Source organism: Marmota monax, unplaced genomic scaffold (genome assembly GCF_021218885.2).
Source record: "Marmota monax isolate L192 unplaced genomic scaffold, Marmota_monax_Labrador192_F-V1.1 WCK01_AAM20220418_F8-fsc00014, whole genome shotgun sequence".
Taxonomy (NCBI): domain Eukaryota; kingdom Metazoa; phylum Chordata; class Mammalia; order Rodentia; family Sciuridae; genus Marmota; species Marmota monax.
The window spans coordinates 20,899,311-20,923,454 of record NW_026695222.1 but is presented as its reverse complement, the minus strand read 5'-3'; the positions used below and the strand labels follow the sequence as shown (position 1 = coordinate 20,923,454).

Genomic DNA, 24,144 nt, shown 5'->3' with positions numbered 1-24,144 from the left:
GAGATGGTACTGGAAGGAGTTGCGGGAAAAGGGGGGTGGTCCTGGAGTAAGAAGCAGGTGAGCAGCTGGCATTTGCAGTGGACAGGACTCTGCTCTGGGAGCCAGTAATATAGGCTCCTAGTCCCAACTCTGCCACCAGCATTATCAGTAAGCCTTGCTTTGTTCTAAGCCTCAGTTTCTCCACTGGTTTATGGACTAGTCTGCTGGCTAGACCCTTCCCTGATTCTGTCTTTGCCTCCTTCTCTCTCCCAGAAAGATTCTTGTGCGCTCTCTCTCTCTCTCTCTCAGTATACTGAGGCCTTACTCACATATGCTAGGTAAGATCGCTACCACTGATATAACACACATCCCCAGCCCTTTATTTATTTTTACCAGGCTGGGCCTTAAACTTTTGGTCCTCCTGCCTCAGCCTCCCTAGTAGCTAAGATTACAAATGTGTGCCACCACTCCTGGCTTCTCTTCTTGACCCACAAAAGACATCACTTCCTTGAAGACTTGGCTCACTTTGAGGCTCCTGATGGCTCCTTCCTGGGCAGAGGGCCAAATTCTGACAAGATTAAGAAGAGGTTCTGGGACTGGGCCAGGCTTGGAAAACAGGAAAGATGACGAACTAAACTGCCCTCCTTCTGGGGATTGTTTATTCCAGTGTTCCCTCAACTGAGTTTTCTGGATACATGGCAACCCTTGACTTTTAACCCTCTCCTGGCCCTCTCCTGGCCCCCAGCTCATAGTACATCTCAGTCATAGAGCTTATTGGATAGACTTGCTCCTGCGTCCACTTGGCCGATTGCACTAAACTCCTGGAAAGCAAGAAGAACACAGATCTCTACCGAGTGCCTACCAAGCCCACGGAGGAACCGGCTTCTCAAATAAGCCTCTCTACAGCTCCTTTGGGTAAGCAGCATTCTTCCCATTTTGTGGCAGTGACAGCAGGCTCAGAAAGGCTAACCAAGGTCACCCAGCATGTTTGTGCAGCATCTAGAAGTGGGGAGGCTTGGAAGGGAGAAGGACGACTTACCAGTTCAGAGCATATTCTTGGGAGGCTGGTGAACCTTTCCTGGTTTGAATTCTGACTCTGCCACTTACTGGTCATGGAATTTGGACAAGTTCCTTGTGGGAGGCAGTGTGGGGTAGCAGTTAAGCTCACAAGCTCTGGAATCAAATGTCAGTTCCACCATCTGCTAGTTTGTGACCTTGGGCAAGTTCCTTTGCCTCTCTGCACTCCAGTTTCCACAGCTGTAAAGCAGCATAATAATAACTCCTACCTCATCAGCTTGTTGTGCGGATCAAATGTGATAATCCACGGAGAGCACTTAGCACGGTGTCTGGCCCATGGTCAGCCCCATCCATGTCAACTATGGTATGAATGTGGGCCTTGCTGACTCTGGCTACCACCTGTTTCCCTGCCTGTTCACCTGTCACCCTGATGGCTCACTCAGCACTAGGCGTGTGGTAGGTGTTCACTGGCTTGCCGACTGAGGGAGTGGTTGGGAATTGACTCAGTGTTTCTGAAAACAGCTTTCTGACAATGTGTGGGAGTAGGATTCTGGAAGAAGAAGATTTTCAGGAGTTTCCCAACCAACCAGCCAGGAATTGCTTTCTGCACGTAATATGAACTTTAAAATATTTCCAGGTCAATTTTTTTCTTCTTAATGATAGCAACCTATGCAATCAGAAGCATACCTGTAGTCACATCTGTAGAAGCAAAATATTATTAACTGTTCAAATGTTACATAAAGTCCCAAAATGGAGAGCTTAAGTCGTAAGTAGCCCTGCTTCAAAAGAATAACTCACTGTTTATCTGAGGCATATCCTTCCAGACTTTTCCTCTGCTTGTTCTTCATTTTTAAGCTCCACTGTGTGTCCCATTCTGTTCAATCCCGCAGGTCCCTGTAAAGGCAGAGGTGACTGCTTGTACCTTAGGGGAAGGCACAGTTGGGGCAGGACAGAGAATTCATGGAACTCTTAGTCAGCAATTAAAACTACCAAGGTACCAATGACTCACCTATTCAATGCACATCTGCCATCTGGGACTTGGAGATCTGGAAATGATGAATCAGGGTCCTACCTGGCTTCAAAGTGAGAACTGAGATTGAATCAGCAAGGAGATGCTCTGGTGGACTTACCCCTGATTATGTGTCTGTCAATCAAGTCTCGGTGAGAAGACAAAAATAGGTGGTATATAGCATTGCTACCCTGAAAACAGCTTTTTGCTGCTTCATTTCCCACATGTGGGGGAACTAAGCTGTAGGCACCAGAAAAGCCACAGGTGGTTTCTATAACTTTTGGCAAGTCACTTCCTTTCCCTGAGCCTCTCGTTCCTCATTTGAAGAGTGGAGCGAAGCTTGGTGTGTGTTGGCACCCTCCTGTAATCCTAGTATCTCAGGAGGCTGATGCAGGAGGATTGCAAGTTTAAGGCCAGCCTCAGCAACTTAGTAAGATACGACCCTGTTTCAAAAGAAAAATAAATTAATAGGGCTGGGGATATAGCTCAGTGGTAGATCGTCCCTGGGTTCAATCCCCAGTAATACACAAAACACACACACACACACACATACACACACGCACACACACACACACGATCTTCCTGCCTGGAAAGGCACATTCTCCCATGCACTCATTCATTTATAGAAAATCTTACGTTGTAAGAGTAGGGTATTTCTCAATAAACATGGCCATATAGGAAAAATAGAGTTGGGTCATTTGCTAGATTATATTATTGTTCAGCAAATATTTACTTCCTCCAGACCTCCCCACTGTGGGAGGAATATACTTCCTTACCCTGTTGATATTGAACTTAGCCACGTGACTTGCTTTGGCCAAGAGAATATGTGTGGAAATGACAGGGGCCAGCTCTAAGGTACTGAATGTTTCCATTCCCACTTCTTGAGCAACTGTCCTTGGCCATGAGAACTCCAGGCAGTGTTGTGGGGGGGTTCTTCAGCTGGTCTCAGAATGAGAAGACATGTGAGGCAGCCATGCATGACCCACAGCCTGGAGCTCAGCCCAGCTCAGAAAAGCCCTGCTGAGTCGAGTTGACCTGCAGACCTCTGGGTGAGAAATGAATGTTTATTGTTATAAGCACTAAGTTTCTGGAATTTAAAAAAAAATCATTTTTAGTTAACACATGATAGTTGCACATATTTATGGGATATAGTGTGCTATTTCGATATATGTGTACATTGTGTAATGATCAAACCAAAGTTGTTAGCTTATCCATTGCCTGCATGGAGAGAATATTTGAAATCCTTTCTTTCGTTATTTTGAAATACACAATGAATTATTATTAACTTTAGTCACCCTACTGTGCTATAGACTCTAGAACTTTTTTTTTTTTGAGATGGATCTCACTATGTCGCTCAGGTTGGTCTTGAATTTGTGGGCGCAAGTGATCCTTCCACCTCAGCATCCCTGGGACTACAACTTGTGCACAATGCCCAGCTTGTTCCTTATTTCTAACTGTAATTTGGACCTGTTAACCAGTCTTTTCTTGTCTGCCTTTCCTCTTTATCCTTGGAAGTTTTTTTTTTTTTTTCCCCCTGTCTCACTGTTACAGCATAATTTGACCAGTGAGATCCCTAGGCTCTCTCCTGTCACTGACTTTAGCTGGGTTTTTGGAAGGATTCTCTGAATAGGCAATGTTTGATGTAAGATCTGAATGTATAGAAGGGGCTAGACAAGTGACCTTCTCGGGGCAGAAGGGTTCCAGGCAAAGGGAGTAGCAGTGCCGTGGTTCCTGGGATGGAGGGAACTTAGCCAGTTCAGGAACAGAAATAAGGCCCAGAGAATAACTTGTGTGGTGGGGAGGGGAAAGAGTGAGAGGGAACAGGTCTGTGCTCTAGGCCCTTAAGCCCATAGGACACATCACACACCCACTTGGATGTCTCTCAGGCACTTTAAACTCAACACTTCAGATCCAAAGCTGAATTCATGGCCTTCTCCCAGATCCATTTCCCATCTCAGTCAATGATACCACCATCTATCCACACGCAAGCCAGAAAGCAGTATCTCATCCTTAACTTCTCAACCCCACTAACTATCTGTCTGCAGGTCTTGCCAGTGCCAACTCATTTCTTTTCATTTGTTCACTGAGTTCACCCCAGCAGAAGCCACTATCCTCTCTCTCTCTCTCTTTTTTTTTTATATTTATTTTTTAGTTTTCGGTGGACACACCATCTTTGTTTGTATGTGGTACTGAGGATGGAACCCGGGCTGCACGCATGCCAGGCGAGCGCACTACTGCTTGAGCCAGATCCCCAGCCCCCACTATCCTCTCTTGCCTGGGCAGCAGCAGTAGCCTCTGCCAATTGGTTGTCCCACTGGTGGTCTTGTTTAAAAACAAATCTTCCATCAATTGGTGGGTGGATAAACAAACCATGGTACATTCATATGGTAGAATTTATTAAGCAATAAAAAGGAATCAGCTAAGTTCTGGAGGTGGATGGTGGCGATGGTTGCACAACTATGTGAATTCCACTGAACTGTGCATTTAAAAATGGCTACAGTGGCAGCCCAGCACAGTGGCACATCCCTGTCATCCCCAAACTATGGAGGACTATCACTTGATCTCAGGAGTTTGAGCACAGATTGAGCAACATAGTGAGACCCTGTCTCAAAAAAATAAATAAAAATAAATGGTTGAAATGACAACTTTATGTTATATTATTTTATCACCACCTCTATCACACACATGCACAACACACTCACAAGGAATAAAAAGACGAGGAGGAACCCTAAATGAATATTGCCAAGTGGAAAAAAAAGCAGTCTGAAGAGGCTACCTGTTTTGTGGTTTTGACTATATGACATTTTAGTAAAATCACAACTACCAAAGATAGGAACAACGATCTGTAGTTGCCAACATCTGGGGAGGGGGTGGTGGACAGGGAGGGATAAATATGTGAAGCACAGGGTATTTTTAGCACCACAAAACCGTTCTGTATGATGCTTGTCATTGACGAATTCATGCCATTCTGTATTTGTTAAAAACCCAGCAAGCTGTACAAAAGAAAGAGTGAACGCTAATGTAAACCATGGACTTTGGCTAATAAAACAAAAACAAAAATAAACCAAATCAACTTTCCTGACTCCTCTGTCTATACCTCTCAGTCCCCCACTTTGCCTTCCACAGCTCCATTCTGACTGGCAACCATTTGTTAATCTCCTCTTTCCCTGGCTTAGCCCCTGCTCATTCCTCAGGGCTCAGCTCAGATGTCCTCTCTTCAGAGAAGCCTTCCCTCCTTCCCCAGATTAGATCAGGCCCCCTCATTTGTCCTTCCCATGGGTTTTGTTCTCTGCATCATTTGCACATTTGCAGTTAGCTAGTGAATTGTATGTGTTTATTTGAATAATGTCCCTCTAGTAAGCCCCATGAAGGCAGGGGTCAGGTCTGTCCTCTTCCTCATCTTACCTCTAGCACTTAGCCAGCATCTGGTGTGCGACAGAGCACGGCGACTATGAGGTTGGTCCCCATTGGATGATTCCATTTATAGGAAATATCCAGAATCAGTAAATTAGTAGAAACACAGCAGATGGGTGGTTGCCAGGGCCTGGGGAAGTGAGTGCTTTATGGATATGGGCCTTCCTTTTGGGGTGATGGATGCTTCAGAACTTTAGAGGAGGCAATTACACGTTGTGAATATATCAAATACCACTGAACTCTATACTTTTAGTTAATTTTATATTATGTGAATTTCACCTCAATTCAAAAAATATTTTGAAGTATTAACTTTTCTTTTCTTTTTTCTTTCTTTCTTTCTTTTTTTTTTTTTTTGGTACAACACCTTTTAGCCCATTGCCTTTCTCTGGTTCAAACTACCAAGTTCAGCGTTGGTGGTGGTAGTTTTTTTTTTTAGTAGCAAAAATGTAGAAAGAATGAAAATGAGTCAATGTTAGCTTTTTTTCCCTTGATACTGTTTATTATGGAAAATTTCAAGTATTCACAAAATTAAAGAGAATAAGATAGCAACCCCCCCTCATGTAGCCCACGCTCTATTGGATTATTTTGATGCAAATTTCAAACACCCTATTGCTTCATCTGTAACATTTCAGTATGTCTCTCTAAAAGATAAGAACTCTAAATGGAGCTGGGGATTAATTATCTCAGTGGTAGAGTGTTTTCCTAGCATGCCTGAGGCCCTGGGTTCCATCCCCAGTACCAGTACAGCTGTAGGGAGGTGGTGGCCTTGAGGGGGCATCTTTATATGGTATGTAACCATGATACTATTATTATACCTTAAAAATCAACAAAAATGTCTTCATTTTATCAAATTTCCAGTAAGTATTCAAACATACCCAATTGTTCCATAATTAAAAAACTATAATGTGTTTGTTTGTATTAAGATCCAAATAAGGGCTGCCATTGCACTTGATTGTTATGTTTAGCCGATAGGTTCTCCTTTTGCCTCTCTCTTTTGTTTTGAAAGTGTGGGAGGTGGAATAGGCAGGATTTGGAGAGGTCCTTTCTTTTTCTGTGTTCAATTTATTTATTGAAGAAATAAGGTATTTGTCTTGCAGAGTTTCCTACATTCTGGAATTTGGTCATTGCATTCCTGTGGTGTCGTTTAACATATTCCTCTGACTTTAATTTTATGTGACTAGAGTCCCACTGAATGTTTTTAGCAAGGATATTTCATAGGCAGTGTTGAGTATTTCCACAAGGAGGCACATTCCTCATGCTTGTCTGTCATTCTGGCTAATTCCTGACCCAGATCTGTGGTTTTATGAAAGGGCTATAAAATGCAAAATTCTTTTTTTTTTTTTTTTTGTACTGAGGATTTCACCCAGTGGTACTTTACCATTCAGCTATATCCCCAGCCCTTTTACTTGGAGATAGAATCTCACCAAGTTGCTTAGGGCCTCAAACTTGTGATCCTCCTGCCTTAGCATACTGAGTTCCTGGGATTATAGGTGTGCATCACGATACCCAGCCTCAAAATTCCAATATTTACAATTTTTTTCTCATTTATTAGTTTAAATACCTCTTTAAAGAGCACTTCCTGCTACCCATTATTTTGTTGCAAAGAGATACAGTTCATTATAGGAAGTCAGAAAAATGCTTGATTCTTTCCTTTATTTACCACTTTTCAAAATAATGAGTTGGTTCCCTAACAAGCCCAAAGGGAATCCAAGGAGCGTTTCTTTTTCTTTCCCTTTCTCACTCCTTCCCCCCCTCCTTTGTTCTTCCTCCCTCCCTCCCTCCCTCCCTTTCTTTCTTTCTTTCTTTCCTGGAGTAACATTATAAATGTAGGAATTTTAAATGTTCGATTTTACACTTACTGATGCTCCAAATGTCTGTCTTTGGCCAATAAAATCCTCGGCCTTTTGACATGACCCTGTAGCGTCATTGTCTTCTGAAATGACAAGCTCTTTCAGGTTTATCTTGTGCAATTTTTACTCCAGACCTTTAATCAGCCACTTGAGCCAATGAGCTCTGGGTCTTTGATGGGAAGTGGTGTTTAGATCTTTCACAATCTTTTCTCTAGGGGTGCCCATAGCTACTGTATTGGGAATGGTTTATAAGCCATTTTATTGGGTAGAGACAGAAAAAAACAATTTTGTTTTAAAAAGAGATCTCGAGTTCATACTGATATTTTAAATGTCAATTTAGATTTTAGTGTTTTTACTTATTTGATTTTATATTTGCAATTCTTTTTTTTTTTTGTGTGTGTGTGTGTGTGTCCGCACGCGCGTGCACGCCAGGAATTTTGGTTTTTAACGGTAACAACATTAGGTTTATTTGCTCAATCCTATAATGTATACAAAATAACAATTTTTTTATTAATAGTATGGTTGTGGAAAACATTTTAAGATTTTCTTTTTGTAGTTCTTCTTGTCCTTTGGGACCTTTGTTTAATTTTGCTTTCAAGTTCAGGAATTACTTAATTTAAAATCAACTTTGTTTCAATAATTATATGGAATATTTATATTATTCCATAAGCAAATCTTCAAAATAAACTATCTCAAGGTAAGTCTAATTTCTATTCTGCTCAATTCTAGTATAACCCTTCCTGATAGGTAACCACTAACAATTTTTTCTATTAAAAATATAAGAATAGCAACATAACACTTGTCTAGCATACATGAGGCCCTGAGTTCAATCCCAGCACCACCAAAAGAAAAAAAAAAAATGTATGTGTTTATATGGCTATATTCCCTCTTTCCTATATAAATGGCAACACACCATACTTTTCTTCTTTCATTTGACAATATATTCCAAAAAATCACTATATTCCATTATGTGGAGATGATGCTCCTTTCTTTTTATAGCTGCATAGTTTTCCATTGTATAAATGTACCATAATTTATTTACTCAATTCCTTGTGGATAGATATTACAGAGTGCTGCAACAAACATCTTTAAGTCAGGCCCTTGCCAGTATTTTTTTTGGATTGATTTCTATAAATGGTATTATTAGGTAAATGCATATGCAATATTGGTTTTGAGGTTCTGTCTAGGAATACTTTCTGCATGAGCCTTTTCAAAATACTTCTCTGTGTCTCAGTTTTCCAAGTGTAAAATGGAAATAATAGCAGTATTTGCCTCAGAAGGTTGTTAAGAATACTAAATATATTAGTGCTTTTTTGTTTTTGTTTTGTTTTGTACTGGGGATTGAACCCAGAGACTTCACCACTGAAAAATAAAATGGAGTCCATTTTATTTTTTATTTTGAAACAGGTTCTCTCTAAGTTGTTGGGGGTCTCACTAAGTTGCTGAGGCTGGCCTCAAACATGTGATCCTCTAGTCTCAGCCTCCCAAGTAACTGGAATGACAAGTGTAGTCCACTGTGCCTGGCCAGGATAATGGTTTTAAAGTACTTATAATATACCTGGTTCATTCTTGGTGTTCAGTAAGTATTAGTTGCTTTTATTATAATTAAAAAGGGGAATAGAAATATGGACATATGTGGATAGCTGGAAACAATAGAGTTAGATGCTGGTTTGGGTCTCTGCGAAGAGATTTTTTTACCTGCTTCTCCTGCCCCTGCAGGGGTGATAGTAATTATAGAACCCAGAGATGAAGGGTGGAGATGAAAAAAGAGATTAAGTGAATAGGACATGGATTAATAGCTGAATGGCAGCATAGACAGTGGCCTCTAAGGGCCCTGATATCCTCCTTCCCAGTGCTTGGGTATTGGCTATACACTCTGGTTTGCCCCAAAACCTAGATGCACTCTGGGTGAAGAGATGTAGGAAGTGCTCACTTGACTGAATTTTTAACCTGAGTTTATTTAGAGTTATTATCTACCACTAAGCAGGATAGGCACTTGAGATATAAATAAAATTCAGTTATAGAAAAATGAGGTATTTTATATATTTACATATAATATATATGCATACCTTACACGGAAGTCTATAACCATGCTGCCCAATATGGTAGCCATGAGCTATGTGTGCTTCATGGCTACCATATTGGAACACCCAGCTATAGAAATTTCCATCACTGTAGAAAGTTCTATTGGACAGTGCTGGTCTGCTCTAGACCCCAGTGAAACAGTGCACACGGATATGTTGATTGGACATGAATGGGGTGATAGGATGTAGACCTTGGTGCTGGAGACCCATTCTAGTACCTCTCATGTTTGTTATCAAATGAATGGGCTCAAACTGGTCCTCTGAATGTCCTGGACAGCTGCCCACATCCATGTGACCATCTGAGACTGTGCCTCAGGTTCTCATTTCCTTCTCCCTCCTGTCTGCAGGTCTAACTCTTCATTTCCTTTCCCCAAAGTTATGCCCTGCCTGCCTCATCCCCAGGTCTCTTTCCCAGGATCCAAGCAGGCTCCAACCCAGTTGGTCTTTCTGCCCTTCATCATCTGCCTAGGCTGGATGGAGGTGGTTGGCAGGCTGCCTGGAGGTGTAGGCAAGTAGAGCACCCAAGTAAGTTTCTGCCAAATTTCTGCTGGCTTATATTTCCTGCTTTTAGTAGCCAGGCCTCTCGGCTTATCAAAGGGTGGTGTGAACGCCTGCCTCCTCCCTCCCCGCATGTATTTACTTTTGAAAAAGGGGAAGTGGAACTGCCTGGGTCCGTTAGCTAGGCTGGCAGCACCTTCTGCCCTGCAGTGCTTTTGGCCGTGAAACCTCTAGCTCTCAGTCCTTCTGAGACCCCATCAAAGTTTCATCCAGAATTGCAAGGTCTGGGGAGCCTGCGGGCGCCAGAGACCCAGACAGACAAAGTTCCCCTGCTGTTTTGTTTGGCTCCACAGGGAGGAAGTGACCACCTCATTGCTATCCAAGTTCTATTCAACAGAGTTTGGTGCTTTATTCTGGACCAGACCCTGAGCACACCAGGCTTCACAATTCACGTGTGTGCGGCCCCTGCTCCTTGGAATCTATCCTAGGGGGAGAGACAGACAACAAACAAGAAAAGGGGGTCCTGGCGGAGAAACTGGTTGGGGATTTTTCTGGGGTGGAGAGAGTTATGAGTGCTGGGCAGGGAGAGGCTGGCCAGGAGTGGGGAGGGGAAAACCTAACTGGGCTCTGTGAAGACAGGAACTGTGTCCTGCTCACCCTCCCCTGATCCTCAGTGCCTGGCTCAGAACAGGGCTCATTACACACCGACTGACTGACCAATGCTGCCTTCGTGGGAGCAAAGTGGGGGAGGTCTGAGCTGAGTGTGCCTCTTGGGGTTCCCATGGCTGGCCACTGTTATACCAGACCTGGATCCTAGTCCAGATCGGCCAGCTCTACGGCTGCTCAGATTCATTCTCTGGCATTTCCCAATATTTCCCCGAGCTCAGGGTTAACATGGGTCCTGGAAGCTCTATCCAGCCTCCTTGTTTAGCAGTTTGTCGAGTAGAGACATCAAGTGGTCAGACTCTGGAATGGCAGTGGTCAAGCTGAGGCCATGGGGCAAAGATGACCCCTGATTCAGTCACAGTTGAGTGTTGGCCCTGGATCCACAGGGAACCTCATCCTGGCTGAGCCCTGATCCAGCCACAGAAGTTTTAGCCCCTGTCCCAGACTGAGAGCCTGCCTCCTGCAGCAACAGCCACCACTTAAAATCTGTACTGTAATGGCCTGATATCACTTTAAAAGCTTCTTAATGAAGAAGGGTGCCCGTATCACAAGAATTTTCACAAGCTAACAGGTCCACATAACCAGTGCTCATTGCTGCTCATGTTCTTTTCTGCTCACTTCCTCACCCGGGGGCAACTGCTATCCTGACTTCTACCAGCATATATTACTTTGAGCTGCTCGTATAGTTTGATATTTTTGGAATCATACTATATATACATTTTTGGTGCCTGGCTTCTTTTATTCAACATGATGTTGGTGAAATTAATCCATATTGCCATGCACAGTTGTGGATTGCTTGAACTTAGTGGTGTCTAGTATTTTTTTGTATGAATTTATACCACAATTATCCACTCCACTATCAATGAGAGTTTGGGTGTTTCCATTTGGAGGTTGTTGTAAGTAATGTGGCTATGATCTTATAGCATCAGTCTATCAGAGAACATTGGGCATTTCTTTCTTTTTTAATTATTATTATTGTTTTTTCTGCTTAGTTGTACATGACAGTAGAATGCATTTCAATTCATTGAACACAAAAGCAGTGCAACATTTCAATTCTCTGCTTGTACTTGATGTAGAGATGCACCATTCGTGCAATCATATGTGTACCTACAGTAATGATGTCCATCTCATTTACATTGGTGGGCATTTCTGTACCTGGGAGTGGAATCATTGGATATGTATTTGTGGGTTTTAAAAAAAATTATCATTTTTCTTTTTAATTAATATAATAATTTTACATATTTATGGGTAGTGTGTATACATGTATATAATGTGTAATGATTAAATCAGGGCAATTAGCATTTCCATCTCCTTATACAGTTATCATATCTTTGTGCTTAGAGTTTTCAAATTCATTTTAGTTCCTCATAAAATGTAGGATTGGTTTTTTTTTAAAATTATGATTTACAACATTAGGACTGTGCTGAAGAGCATCAGGACTTATTCCTCCTATCTAACTGTGTCTTGGTCCCAATTACCCAAATTCCCTTTAGCCCCCATCCCTCTCCCCTTCCTAGTGTCTAGTGACCACTTTTCTACAAATTTCTTTGATCTACATTTATTTATTTATTTATTTTGGTACCAGGGATTGAACCCAGGGGCACTTATCCACTGAGCCATGTCCCTAGCCCATTTTTTTTGGCGGGGATACCAGGGGTTAAACTCAGGGACTTGTGACTACTGAGCCACATCCCCAGCCCTATTTAGTATTTTATTTAGAGACAGGGTCTCAGTGAGTTGCTTGGTGCCTTCCTGTTGCTGAGGCTGGCTTTGAGCTCGTGATCCTCCTGCCTCAGCCTCCTGAGCCACTGGGATTACAGGTGTGCACCACTGCTCCCAGCTTCTTTTAATCAACTTTTTAAGCCTCCACATATGAGTTTGTGTTCTGTGCCTGGTTCCTTTCACCTAACCTCATGTCCACTCATGTTGCTGAGATGACAGGATTTCATTCTTTTGTGTTCTCCAATGAACTTCCTTTCAATCCTCCTTTCCTGAGTGAATTGTCCTTTTCTTTTTATCCCCCTTTCTTTTTGTGGTACTGGGGATTGAACCCAGGGCCTTGCACATGCTAGGCAAGTGCTCTACCACTAACCTCTATCTCAGCCCTGATTTCATTTTTTAAAATTATTAAAAATTTTAAATAAAATTATTAAATTTTAAATAAAATTATTAAACATTTTAAAGTAACTTTTTTTTTACTGCATTGTAGCTTTATATACAATAGTGAGGTTCATTTATGACATAGTTATAAATGATATAACAAAGTTGTTCCCCAATTGTTTTTTTTGGTACCAAAGATTGAACTCAGGGGCACTCAACTACCACTGAGCCACATCCCCATCCCTTTTTTGTATTTTATTTAGAGACAGGGTCTCATCGAGTTGCTTAGCGCCTCACTAAGTTGCTGAGGCTGGCTTTGAACTTGTGATCTTCCTGCCTCAGCCTCCCAAGCTGCTGGCATTACAGGCATGTGCCACCATGCCCATCTCCAGTTTTCTTCATTTCAATCCCTAGTATTTCCTCCATTCCGCCCCTTTCACTTTCTCTACTCTAGTCGTCTTCCTTCTACTTATTTATTTGTTTAATTTGTTTATTGGTACATTATAGTTATATATAAAATTGGAATGCACTGTGATATATTCATACATACACATAGCATAATTTGGTCAACTTCATTCCCCAGTTCATTCTTTTTTATGGTTGAATAATGTTCTGCAGATTATAGGTTTTTTTTTTTTTTAGCTTCAATAGGTACTAACAAATATTTTTTCTGAAGTGGTTTACATTCCACACAGGGTATGCAAATTCCAATTGCTTTATGCCCCCAGATTTTCATTGAAGACTTTCTGCCTTTTCCATTCTGAGTGGATGAGCTTGAAAATCAGATGAGCTTATATGCAGACATATTGTTTTTCCTCATTAGTAACTAGGAGTGGCTGGGCGTGGTGGTACACACCTATAATCCCAGCTATTTGGGAAGCTGAGACGGGAGGATGGCAAATTCAAGTCCTTTCTGGGAACTTAGCAAGATCCTGCCTTAAAATACAATTAAAAAAGGAGCTGGGGATATAAAGGAGCTCAGTGGTAGAGCACTTGCCTAACATGCACAAGGCTCTGGGCTCGGTCCCCAGTGCTGCAAACAAGCAAGCAAGCAAACACTACCACCAACAAAGTTCACTCCAAAGTAGAAGTGATCTTATGGAATTCTGGCCCTGCTATCTTATTAATGACATTGAGAAGGGATTAAGCTAGTCTTTTAAAACCCTATCAAAAGGTTTTAGTTCAGGGGCTGGGGATGTGGCTCAAGCGGTAGCGCGCTTGCCTGGGCATGTGTGTGGCCCGGGTTCGATCCTCAGCACCACATACAAACAAAGATGTTGTGTCTGCCACCAAGAACTAAAAAATAAATATTTTAAAAAAAAAGGTTTTAGTTCATTTGACAAAAATTTATAAATTTTCCCAACCCATATACTTGCGAAGAACCAAGTCTTACTTGGGTGTGGTGGTGCGTGCCTGTAGTCCCAGCAGCTCAGGGGACTGAGACAGGAGGATGGTGAGTTCAAAGCCAGTTTCAGCAATTTATTGAGGCACTAAGCAACTCAGTGAGACCCTGTCTCTAAATAAAATACAAATTGGCTCAGTGGTTGAATGCTCCTGAGTTCAATCCTTGGTACCTGCCCCTCCAAGCCCCCCCAAATCCACATCTTTAGAGGGTATTAGTACACCCAGGAGTACTAATCTTTCTTAGTATACTTGGGAAGGGTTACTTAAGAAGGGTTACTGCTTCTTAACAACCATTATATAGGCACTGAACCTATATAAGTTTCACTGAATAGGCACTGAAGCTTGGAGGATTTACCAGGGATTCACTGTTTTTGTTAAACTGGGCTCTATCATCATACTGTAGACCCTTGTCAAGGAGAGTTATAAGAAACCTCCTAGGAAACTGGTCACTGGATTTACTGCAAGATTTTGATGAAGACAGTGTTTATTCATTCTGTCGCTGAGGCTTCTCTGTGAGCATCCTAGAAGAAATTTCTTCCACATCTGAATAATAGGAATAGGCATTGAAGAGAATGGTTTTGCTTTTAGCCACAGGCTTTATGAATCATATGATGGATCATAGTTCCCTTTTCATAATGGCTTCTAGGAAGCTCAGAGTCAGATCTGTGACCTGTGGTATAACCTGAGTTACTTATTAACTCTGTAAAATACTCTTTTTATATTAATCTTACCCTGGGTTGCTCTTAGCTTTCCTTTTCCCATTTTTCCTTTGTCCCTATTTATTCGTCTTCTTATTCTTTTTACTCTTAAATTATCAGTTCTTGAGGTGGCCACCTTAGGAACATGGAAATTAGAATATTAAGGTTGCCTTAGAGAGTTAAACGCTCGGATTAGCCCTGTCTGTTCAGAGCAGTGAAATGTTATGTCTGGGTGGAGACAAAAACAGCTTCCTGTCACCAACACTTGATTGTCACCTGGTTTAATGTGGTCCCTAGCAGAGTTTCCATTCCCAGCATGGCCTCCTCTCCATACTTCTGCCCAGTGATGGATGGACCAGGTTCTGATCTTAGCATCTGACTGACTTCTCCTTTTAGACTATGAAGGTTGAGTTCCTCCTGTGTATGTGTCTTCGGAAAGCAAAGGCCACAAACTGTCATTTAAACAAGAGGAGATTTATGACTTTTTTCTAAAAGAACTGCTTTTACATGAGCGATACTTGATGGGTTCAGCAAATCAGGTGAGGCAGAAGTTGGGGGACTGGGCCCCTGGACACACCAATGCTCTCTTTGCTTGAATCCATTTTATATTTCCTTCCTTCCTTCCTTCCTTCCTTCCTTCCTTCCTTCCTTCCTTCCTTCCTTCCTTTTTTTTTGTACTGAGGAGTGAACCCAGGGGTTGCTTAACCACTATGCCACATCCCCAGCCCTTTTATGCATTTTATTTAGAGATACTGTCTCCCTGAGTTACTTAGGGCCTCGATAAGTTGCTGAGGCTGGCTTTTAACTTGAGATCCTCCTGCCTCAGACTCCCGAACTGTGGGGATTACAGGTGTGCACCACCGTGCCTGGCCCAATTTATATTTTCTGCAGAGCTGGAAGACAGCCCCTCAAAAATGTCCCTGGCCCGACACTTCTTTGGGTCATCTCAAAAGGTAAAAAAGTGGCTTTTCTAATCACAAACAAACAAGAAAATGTGGTAAAGTCTGTTGTGGCCTGGATGTCCCTCTGCAGGTAAAACTGATACTGGCTGCTGACTTTTATCTTGACCTTTGGTACTGCAGATGAACTTTGGGACCACCGAGAGGTGAGTGTAGACCTTGTTCAAACACAGGAACTATCCAAAGGGATAATTCACATCTTTTCTTTATCTTCTGATGGGATATTTTGCTAAAAATATTTTCGACTGACAAAAGAGGTAATTTTTTTTTTTTGTTTGTTTGTTTCAAAGCCTTCCTCTTGGTAGAGCAGGGTGCCTGGGATTCACAGCATACTGGAAGTTTAAAATGTTAGGGTCCTGAGGTAGGCAGAGTAAGGGACCCTTAATGATGTTCTGCATTCTAACTCCTGGATCCTGTGAATAGTTTACCTTGACATGGACAAAGGGACTTTGTAGATGTGATCAAGTGAAGGATTTTGAGATAGGAGATTATCTGGCTTGGTCTGTTGTAATCAGAGGGTCCTTAAAAGAGGGAGGCAGGATCAAAGTCAGAGAGGGAGATATGAGGTTAGAGTTGGAGGTCAGGGTGATATGATTGCTGGTTTGAAGAGATGAGAGCCATGAGCTGTGCCACATGGTGGACTTTAGAAGCTGAAAGAGGTGAGGAACAGTCTCCACCCCAGGGCCTCTCAAAGGAATGCAGCTCTGTGGACACCTCGATTTTAGCCTAGTTCTGACTTACAGAACTATGATATTTGGTTTTGCTTAAGTGGTTAGGTTGTTAGAGCAGCAGAGAAAGTAACACAGCCCCTCAAAACACACACACACGTGCATACACTCAGCATTTGAAAATGCCTTGTGGACTTATTCCAATCTGGCTGGATATATACAACCATATAAAGAAAAAAAGGTGTCCTGGGGGCTGGGGTTTCATTAGGTGAACCCAGAGCTGGAAGATCCCATCCAAGCCCAGGTTCAGAAGAGTCAGGGCCATCAGATTTGCAGCATTCCTAGACTTGCTGGTTAGAGGTGCCCTCATGGAATAGATCTGGCCATCCAAACTTGATGCCATTGAACATGTACTTCTGACTCTGACTCTAGGGCCCTTCATGGGAAGAGGACGCACTGGTCAGGCTGGTCTCCACTGCTCATTGCACATTCAAGAATATGCCCTCTGGGTCCACCTCGGTCCTGTGTACTGATGATAATAGCAAACATTTATTGAGAACATGACATGCATTGGTCCATGAAATTCTTATCAGAGGTTGTAAAACTGGCTCTGCTCAATCCTGGCTTCTAGCATGGCCTTCAGAGTGACCAGACAGACCTGGTTTCCCAGTTGCAGGGACTATGGGCACCAGCATGGAGTGCCCCTGGCTAGCATTGTTTCCACTTCCTTCTCATTAGTTCAGGCTGCCAAAACAGAATGCCACTCTCTGGGTGGCTAAACAATAGAAATTGATTTCTCACAGTTCTGGAGGCTGGAAGTCCACAATCAAGGGGCCAGCAGAAACTATCTGGTGGGGACACTCTTCTAGGATTATAGACTGTCTCATTAAGAGAGAGAAAGAGAGAGAGAGAAAGAGAGAGAGAGAGAGAGAGAGAGAGAGAGAGAGAATATGAAAGAGTATATTTTCTTTCTTTTTAAAATATTTTTTAAGTTGTAGATGGACACAATACCTTTATTTTATATGTTTATTTTTATGTGGTAACGGGGATCAAACCCAGTGCCTCACACATGCCAGGCAAGTGCTCTACTACTGAGCCACAACCCTGGCAGAGAGTGTATTTTCTTATAAGGCTACAAATTCTATTTTGGAGGACTCTATTTTCACAATCTAATCACTGCCAAAGGCCCCACCTCTCCACCTCTTAATGCCATCACACTGGGGATTAGGCTTCAACTGTGAACATAAACATTTAATCCATTGCAACTTCCATCTTTCTCTTTCTTGACTTCTGCAATTGTTATTGTTAAGATGCCTTGAATTCTTCTGGAACAATGTAGGCATAAATAAACAAATAGGTTTTTTTTTTTTTTAAAGAAAGAGAAAGAGAGAGAATTTTAAAAAATATTTATTTATTTATTTTTTATATTATTTATTTTTAGTTTTTCGGCAGACACAACATCTTTGTTTGTATGTGGTGCTGAGGATCGAACCTGGGCCTCACGCATGCCAGGCGATGCGCTACCACTTGAGCCACATCCCCAGCCCCTAATATTTATTTTTTTTTAGTTATCGGCAGACACAACATCTTTGTTTGTATGTGGTGCTGAGGATCGAACCCGGGCCGCACGCATGCCAGGCAAGCGTGCTACCGCTTGAGCCACATCCCCAGCCCAACAAATAGTTAATTTAAAAATATGACTACTGACTGACCACAAGTTGGCCTTCTTATCCTAGCCTGGCTAAACTTTAGCTCTGTCCTCTCTTTGGCCCCATACTGATCCCTAACGTCACACTGAGTAGTTCCTAACCTTGGACAAATCTGGGTTTACAAGAATAACTTATCGAGGGCTTAGTATGTACCACACCTGGATCTTTATGTTTTATACTCACTAACTGATTTAGAATGAAAGATAATATTGTATGTATATGTGTACCATCTTTCACTCTAAAATAGGAGTTAAAATTTTTCCTCCATGACTGTACTGAGGATTGAACCCAGGGCTTTGAACACGTTAGGCATGTGCTCTACCACTGAGCAACAACCCCAAACTGAAAGATGATAGATTTTAAAAGCATTAATCGAACTTTGGATAATGTGTGAAATGGATCATTGATTTATTCACTTACTCACTTACTCATTCAACAAACATGCAGTGAGTTTCTGTTTTCTTATGATATTGAACATCCAGTGCTGGGGGTACCAGGAGATAAGGCAGGCACAGGAGGGGGCTCCAGCCTGCAGGGAGAATAGCACAGTTTCATTTCCTCCCCATCTGCCCAGCTCATCAGTGCCTTCTGCCCAGGCAGAGTACTGTGAGGCTTCTTAGTTTCAGGCAAAGTCCCTTTCCCAGACTCCCCCTCCTCTCTAGAGGGCAGAATAGTCAGGGAGGTGTTGAGAAACAAGTGACACTCTGTCAGATGGTCTGGTGAATTCAATGCACCTTCATCTCCAGAACTGGGTGAGAGGGTATGGACCTGGCTACTGCTTCTGAGAGCATCACATGGGCCCTGCCCAGGGGACAGACCAGGGGCAGGCTGTGGCTATGCCTAACTGGGTACCAGAAGCAGAGTGTATTCTTTTGTCAACCCCTCTAAAGCACAAGCCAGGGGAAGCCACGCTTCCCTAACTATAACAGTTGCTTCCCTAACTATAAACTCATCAAGTGTCAGCAACTGCTTGTTGAGTGAGCAGATGAAACTCACTTGGATTGCAAGCCCAATGGGCAGCTTAGCCACTGTGTGGCCCTGGGCAAACTGCTGTCCTCTCTGTTTTCTCTTTGTCACTCATCAAAAGAGAATAGCAAGACTTACTAGGGTTGTTCATTCATTCAGCCATTTGTCTTGTCTTTAAAAGCCTTCTTTATTATATAGAATAATGAACAGTGTAATGAATCATCATAAGGCAAACATCTTTGAAATCACTATCCAAGTTAAGAAACACTTATTAGGTGCCCCTGCCCCATCTTAGCTCATTCATCTCCCCTCACAATTAATAAGTAGCATGCATTTTATAGTAATCACTTTCTTGTAATACTTTGCTTTATCACCTAGATACAATTGTTTAGACTTCCCTACTTAAAAAAAAATGCAGCTTTAAAGTCTCTTAATTTATAGGCCCCCCTGTATGCTTTCTTTCCTTTCCCAGTTATCTGTTTGGCCTGTAGAGTTTCCTGCAGCCTCAGTTTTGCTGACTGCATCTTCTCCTTGCTGATTGACCTGCTCCCCTGCTCTCTGGGCTTCCTGCAGATGGGTGGCTGGATCCAGCAGCTGTTCAGAGGTGGATTCCATCCCTGTGGATGAGTCATAGTTAGTGGGCTTGTGTTCTTTCACCTGGAGGCACATAATGCATGGGGGTGGGGTCCCTCTTTCTGTGTTGGAGGCTGTGGATGTTTGTTAATCGGTGAGTTTGTTGGAGGTTTCAAAGGGGCAACGTTCCAATGCTGTTGGTTGGTTCTTTTTCCTTTCTCAGTTAGAACTCTCCTACAAGAGACACTTGCCCTCATTTACTCTTTGTTGCTTGGTGGTACAGTTCTTGTAAGAAAGGCAGTCTAAATGCTCTCTCTCTTCTTATTTATCAGTTTTCAAGAGAATTAATTGATTACTGTTCTCCAGAGCAATCCAGCTGTTGTCTTTTCAATATAATATCTGAGGGGTTACAACCGGTGTCAAGAAGGGTTCTTTCTAAAGTATTAATTGTTCCATTCTTAAGCAGTGAGACCCTCTTGACTTGTCTCTCCTCTGCCTCCCCCTGACCTTTTTTTTTTTTTTTTTACTGGGGATTGAACCCAGGGACACTTTACCATTGAAATACATCCCTGATCCATTTTAGTTTTTAATTTTGAGACTCGATCTCTGTAAGTTGCTGAGGCTGCCCTTGAACTTGTGCTCCTCCTGCCTTAGACTCCCCAGTTGCTGGGATTATAGACTGTATTTAGCTCTTCAGGGACTCATAGTATTTGGAATTTTTACCATTATTTTAATATTTGTCATGTTCTCTAGAATGTTTTATTTTTTTCTAGAATATTTTAGAGCCGCTTTTTATTTCCTGTAGACATAATATTTCTGTCTCTCAAGACATTAAGATTAAATTGATTTGTTCCCGTGTTCCTTCTGGTTAGTTTTCATTTCTAAAATGATTTTTCTTACACTTCTATTTTTTTTTCCTGGGTCCTGTCACTTTATCTATGTGATATTTTAATTCTGATTCATGTTGTTCTTTCACATCTTGCATGATTTAAAAATGTCATTTAAGTCATTTTTGAAATAGAAGTTGGTAGTTTTGGTCAATTCTGAGAGTGTTTTGTGGGAATGCTCTTTTGCCAGTTTTGTAGGGATGCTATTATTATTTTTGCCTCTTGTTCTTTCTGCTTCAATTAACTTCGTATGGTATTTGGCCTCGACTTGTCTATTGTTTGTTTAGTGTGAAATTCATTTTCCAAGACTTGAAGGTGTTCTGGATGACATTCCTAATTTCAAGGATTCTCTTCTGTGGGGTTTTCATGTGGTGTACAGAAACGTGGTGGCCTGTTTGCAAGGTTTCCTGGCTCCATTTTTTCCTCCCCTTGCTTTTTTTTTTGAGATATTTTCCTTCCGCCTTTTGGATTGTCCATCTTGATCCCGCTTCCTGCAGCATGAGTCCTGTTTGGGAAGAATATCACGTGTCAAAGTGTCCACAGGCTGGTCCTCCTGTGCTACTGCTGTGTGGCTGGGCAAGACCCCTTCCGGTTTCAGTATCCTTTTCTAGGGATACCTGCTGGCTATTTGGGGGTTCTCTCTCTTTTTTTTTTAATGTCAGGTTCTATACTGGGGCACAGGAAAGATGAGATGTAATGATAAATGTTTGTAAAAGAGTACAACATCCTGTAAATTAGTTGCTCCTGCCTTCTGCTGCTTTGCACCAAGCCTGCTCCTCTCAATTCTTGCAGGCTTGACCTCGGGTCCTTGTGCCTGGTTCAGGGAATGGGGCACAAAGTAATGCAGATCCTATACCTGGTGATCCTGAGGCTAAGGGAACATCTTGTCCATTATGCCCTTGCTCCTACCTGCTGGGGCGTCTCTGGACATTTCTTCTTAGAGCAGGTTTGGGAGAAGGGGAAGATGGGCCATCCTTGCTGCCCATAAAATGGATGATCCAGGGAGTGAAGTGTCTGCTGTGAGCCTGTCCTGCCATCTGCTGGCCATTTGTTTAAATGCAGAGAGGAGAGGCATCTGGTCTGACTGGGAAGGATCAGGTTCCCCCACCCCCAGGCAATGAGGTGTTAATCCTTTCTTTTCTTACCGGAAAAGCGTATGCTTCCAGTTATTTTTGTTTTGTATTTTGAGACAAGGTCTTATAGGGCATCACTAAGTTGCTGAGGCTGGCCTTGAACTTGTGATCCTCCTGTCTCAGCCTCCTGAGCAGATGGGATTATAAGCATGCACCACCATGCCTAGCTCTTTTAAAAAACATGAATAAAAGTGTGCACTGAATCTAAGGATACTGGGTCTAGGTGTCTTCCTTTTGGCTTCTGAAAAGGGGTTCCCCTCCTTGGCCACAAAATGGGGAAGAGATTCAGATTCTGTAGCTTGAAAGACTTGGCTTCGAATTTTACTTCTCCTGTCACCAGCTGGGTGAGGTGGGCCTGTGATTCACCTTTCTGGTTCCAAATCTATATGTGCCGTGCTGGATAAAGATGTCCACATCCTAATTCCTGGGACTCGTGATGATGTTCTCTTATGTGATAAAGGGACCTGTAGATGTGATTAAGGTTACAGACCTTGAGATGAGGAGCTGGTCCTGGATGGTCTTGGTGGGCCCAATCTGCTCATGGGAGTCCTTCTCACATAAGCTGAGAGAGATGTGACTTGCAGGCTTGGAAGCTGGAGAAAGATAGCCATGAGTCAGGGAGTCTGGGTGGCCTCTAGAAGCTGGGGAGGGGGTGGGGAAGGAAATGGATTCTTCCAGGAACAGCGCCGCTAATACCTTGGGTTCAGCCCATGGGGACCTGTGTTGGATTTCTAACCTCCAGAAAGTTAAGGTGATAAACTTGTGTTGCTTTAGTTGCCAAGTTGGTAGTCATTTGTTATAGCAGAGATAAGAAATGAATCTACTGTAACCAGGTAGGTAATAAATTATAAACTGGTGGGGAGAATGAATTGAGATCCCTGTGGGGGCTGCTTGGTAAATAATAAAACATTTTACAAATGTTGTAAGGTCTCCTCTGCGGAGAGATCAGTTTATTTATTTTTTTATTTCTTCCACAGTTGTTTTCTGAGCACCTACTATGTGCCAGGGATGTGCTCAATGCAGTAGTTACAGGAGTGAGCATGCTCCCGTCTTTCACAGGGCTTCCGGAATGGGTGGGTAGCAGGACAGATTGCACAAACACATGAGTAATGGAATTGTAGGTGTGGTGGGTGCGGCAAAGGGATTTTATAGCCAGTTGTAAGATGTGGAGATGGGGATCTGCCAAGCCTCAGGCTTCGGGCAGGCTCTCCAGGAACCTGACTGGTCCTGCTCACCTTCCCACACAGGCTGACCTGCTCTGCTCAAGGGGTATCGGAGACCAGAATCCATGCTAAATCCCCTGTGCTGGTCCACATACCTAGGGCCCATGTTTGAAGCTCATGAGGTCAGGGCTGCCTGAATGGTGTAGGCAGCAAAGGCAGGCCTTGGTCTATGGCCTTAAGCCATTGACCCTATACCTCTTTTTCCAGGAGCAATTCTAGAAAAAGGGTTTCCAGTCTGGGCTGGGTCCCAAACCATGGTTTCAGAGACTAGAGATGAGCCTGGGATTAGGATCCTGTGGTCATGGATGAGGGAACAGAAATCAGGAATGCAAAGTATAGTTCTGTCTTTGAAATCAGTGGTTTTCTAAACAAACCTCATTCAAAACCCTTTATGTATCTCTTAGGAATTTGTATATCTTAGAGAAATTATAAAAGAAAAAGAATAGGACAAGATCAACAGAAGAGTGAGAAACATTTTGGCTTTTTTTTTTTTTTTTTAGAACTTTAACTTGGCTTTAGCTAGGGTAAATGAACTAGTAAGTGAATTTGTTTTCATAAAAATTACTTTTCTTCCTGACCCCATCAAAATGATGTTGACTAGTATTTAGGAGAATGCAAGCAGGTGCCACAGGGGAACTCTTGTTGACATGCATTTTGAAAGACATGGAGTTGGGGAATGTTGGTTGTAGCACTGTTTGTAGGAATGAAAATTTGGAAGCAACCCAAGTGTCATCAGCAGGGGCACAGATAAATAAATCCTGATGTAGGTGTCAGTACTATGACAGCCTCCTTAGATAGAATGAGTGGTCTTTATGTATCAACATGCAAAGACCTGACAAACAATGTGGTATCAGAAAGCAAGTTGAAAAGCATGTATTTGGAATATTCTGTATGGATTTATGTAGGTGTAACAGAAAATGAAAACGTGGGTGAGATACACTGATTCCATTTGTCAATGAACTGATTAATGCCTCTTTGCCTGGATAAGTCCTCATCATCCTTCAGATCTCAGTTCAATACATCATTTTTTCAAGGAAGAATTCCCTGACCCCTGGACCATGGAGGCACCTTGATATTGGGTCTCAGAACCATACCTTTTCTTCCTATCTTTTGTCACTGTTGTGTACTTAGTTGTATGATTAATTATGGATATCTGTATTCCCCACAAGCTTCACTTGGGCAGGAACTCTGCCCTCTTCCCTAACACCTGGCCCAGGGCCTAACACGGTTGGATGCCATGTGAATGAATTTCTGAGTTCTGTTTTTCCCCCAAATTAGGCTGTAAGCTCCGCAAGGCCAGGAGGAGT

General features: G+C 42.4%; 1 long non-coding RNA gene across 1 annotated transcript in view; it reads left to right on the top strand.

The window, feature by feature from the left end:
• The first annotated feature begins 317 nt into the window (after positions 1–317).
• The window catches only part of LOC124085715 (uncharacterized), a 149,667-nt gene continuing 125,840 nt past the window's right edge, over positions 318–24,144 (top strand). The window contains exon 1 of the long non-coding RNA XR_006849531.2: positions 318–894. This is a non-coding gene — a long non-coding RNA (uncharacterized LOC124085715). The remainder of the gene's footprint in view (positions 895–24,144) is intronic.